The sequence below is a fragment of the Leguminivora glycinivorella genome, chromosome 10 (assembly GCF_023078275.1).
Source record: "Leguminivora glycinivorella isolate SPB_JAAS2020 chromosome 10, LegGlyc_1.1, whole genome shotgun sequence".
NCBI lineage: Eukaryota > Metazoa > Arthropoda > Insecta > Lepidoptera > Tortricidae > Leguminivora > Leguminivora glycinivorella.
Window position 1 is genome coordinate 16349418 of NC_062980.1, and position 3429 is coordinate 16352846.

Consider the following 3429-nt stretch of genomic DNA (forward strand, 5'->3'; position numbering starts at 1 on the left):
TAGGCATATCGTCGCTTAGCATCCATAGCACAAAACTTGATAGGTTTGGGGCTAAGTTGAACCGTGTAAGATGTCCCCAATATTTATTTATTTATTTCATATTTATATAAAAAAAACATTAAGATTGAATGTAAACGTCAAATCACTGTCTCTATTTTATTATTCTACAATTCGTTCCACATAGTCTGCAGAGCCCCATTCATACTGGATAAATTTTAGTCGCATCCGGTCCGTCAAATGTGTTATGATCTATAGAGCCCTTTTGATTTTTCTATGGCAACATTTGCTATGCTGACGTCATTGCCACGTCATTACTGTCAGTCAGACAGAAATAAAAGAAAAATGGATGCCGTTCAGACGTACACGCATTATTTGGAACTGAAAATTACGTAATTTATCGACCTGCTGGCTTGTATTTGTTATAAATCATAAAAAAGTGAGTAATACATTAACTAAGTAATGATATATGTTGTTAGTAATGTGGTAAATACAACACAAAATGTGTATAACGAATGTAATAAATAAATGCTTGTTTGGTTTTAGATTATGGAAAACATCATGAACAATAATGAAACAAACCGAACCTTTAGCTACAATAATAAAATGACCCCATGACGCCAGTGGAACTACGTGGTTTTCTTTCATGATGATTTGATGATACCATAATGGAATTAGCCAAGTTTTCGCCGTAAGTAATAATGTATTTAACTTGTCCATCACAAAGCAGTTCATAGTTTAGTTTAAACCTTGACTTGCTAAAATGGTAAAATGTTTTCCAATAGAGAGATTGTCTAATTCCTATAGCGCACTACAATAACATTCTAATTCTGGTCTTAGAGATGGAGAATTTTAGTAAGCCTACAACTTCCTATTTCTTATGTCCGCCTATTTACATGTTTCAGGTATTGGGTGCTAGATGCCCCTTGGAGTTAAGCCCCAGTGCCACTATACTACCTTACCAGTTATGTGTGGGTGTTGTAGTCCTAAGACACCCCGGAGGTACAAAGGGCCTTCACAAACTCACGCCACGCCTTCCTATCTTCAGCAACCCTCGTGACCTCGCTCCACCAGCTCAAACCTGCCAGTCGCAGCTCATTTTTCGACGGACCGCTTCCATGAGTAGACAAGGCACCGACGATCACGGCTTGCATCACCTGTACTGCTTCGTAATATGTAAGTTACACTTTTAATGTCTAATGGTCCTGTAATCTGTTAACTAATCTCACCTAGTGATAATTATTTGTATGCTTTGAATTATAAGGTACGGGTTCGAACCGTGACCCATTGTCCTTGAGAACTGTCATCTGATATTTGCCAGTTGCTTTTGAGTGAAGGAAATCATCGTGAGGAAACCAGACTAATTTCAATAAGACCTATTGAAAATTAGTGCCTACGCCAAATCCTGGAATTAGCTGTCAAGCAGACTCCATGCTTCCATGAGCCGTGGCAACCACCGGAATGATGCAAGGAGGTTGAATGAATTTTAAAGTTTGACCAAGCAATGTTGGTTTTAAGCAAAAATTGTATAAATGAAGAATGTAAGCATTACCGAATGTCAATAATAAGAATCATGCTTAGTTTGTAATCAAGTAGGCCTGTACAAAAATGCCCCTTCAATTTTTATTTATTTATTTAACTTTTATGTTGTTGTTAAGTCAATTATTTCTCTTTTATTCTATTTGGCTAAACTTTATTTCGATAATAGTTTAGTATGATAGAATTTGAAATTTATCCCGTAATTAAAATAGACCCTAATTAATAAAATGATCAAATACCTATTTAGTTATAAAATCTCTACCAATCTTATTCTTATAACTTATGCTTATAACTAGGACTTATTTCCTACTTAATTAATAAATATTTTCTTAAATTTTCCAGAGCATGCTGAACAATACTGCCATTATATTATTATCAACGTCCTGCCCCTTCCCCGACTGTGTACAAATTGGAACTCCATTTGCATGCCCCTTTGACTGAGCAACGTGTGTGTGTGCTCGAAACACATTCACTTGCAACAGAATGACTCCCAGGCTGACCTGGCTCAGCTCCTGTATATCTGTTCTACATAGACAATGGTAAAATGTTTTATTTATTTATTTATTATTCTTTGGTTTACTCTAGAGTAAATAATATTATTTGCTCTTATTCCTAATTCTAGAGGTAATAATAGCAAGCCTACTACAGTCTGACTCCATTTGTTCATTCAACCTATTATACTGTGCACTATATTTGGCACAAACACTACTGCTAACTCTAAAATCTTAAGTCTAGCTTATCTATCTACATTCATAAGTACTTAATCTATGCTAACCTGCTCCATCCACTGATAACTGGTTTAAAGAATCAAAACACAGACTGACGGATAATCTGACAAAGTCATAAATATAGGAAACCTATGATCAACTCACTTGCTCTATTTTATAGTATACTAGATTTACTCTAATCACAATCTATTGATAAATATTTTAAAAAGCTTGCTCTTGGCAATTATGCTTTCCTATTGTAACCTCAGGTTATATTGTAGACTACTCCATAGTTGATATATTTACTAGCTACATGCTACCTAAAGAGCTGAAATTTTATAAAACCAATAAGTGGGATGACAATACAATATTACAATATCATTTAAAGCCAACTTCATGAAGATGTCTTGACAAACAATGCAATTCATTATATGACTTGTTGACCTGTATGTATAAAAAAGGAATGCACATCCAATAGTGGAATTGCATTCTAAATGTTTTAACTGAAATGTATTTACCCTTCATTTTTGTTCCAGGTTTCAATGAAAGAGTTAAAATTCTTCTCCATGTACAATCACTTCTAACGCCTACACTGACTACACCAAATATGATCATCACTCAACGTGTCTCACATCAAGATACTTTTCAAAAGTCATCGAGAAGAGGAACATAATATCTTTTTTCCCATTGTTGCCTGAATAATCCTAACTAAAAGTTACTTCTCTATTCTATTTTTCCTGCATGGAGTGGCGCTTTTCCGTCTAATGGAAACGATATGAACATATATGCTCTGGGTTTTTTTTTTTTTTGTGCACCTTTCCAATATTACTAATAAAGCATTTTGTGGGTGTTTCATTTACCACCTTCCTTCATAATTTTGCTAGTGTGTGATTCACCATATCCCTAATTATTAAATGCAATAGCTACTGCAATCTGTTCACTGATGGGAATCATTTCATGTTAACACAGCTTTGAATACTATCTTAAATAATGACTCAGACTGACTGTCAATAAAAATATTCCTAGCTATAAGCTTGCCTGAGGTTAGTGAATGGTGTGCCTAACTCCTTAACTTGAGTACACTTAAGTACTATGCTTAAATTCTAGATTGTATGTTCTAAATTCTAGACGTTCTCGTCAATAAGTTACTTGATTGTTTGTCTCTTTCAAGTAATTATAATTTGTT

The 3429-nt window shown here is 34.5% G+C and overlaps 1 long non-coding RNA gene across 2 annotated transcripts; it reads left to right on the forward strand.

Moving 5' to 3' along the window:
• The first annotated feature begins 244 nt into the window (after nucleotides 1-244).
• On the forward strand, nucleotides 245-3085 carry LOC125230518. Of its 2 annotated transcripts, none has more exons than XR_007177527.1 (4): nucleotides 245-436; nucleotides 544-688; nucleotides 903-1173; nucleotides 2780-3085. It is a non-coding gene; the product is annotated as an uncharacterized LOC125230518 (long non-coding RNA). The 2 variants fall into 2 exon arrangements; XR_007177528.1 differs by lacking the exon at nucleotides 2780-3085 and adding an exon at nucleotides 1879-1905.
• Nucleotides 3086-3429: the final 344 nt, after the last annotated feature.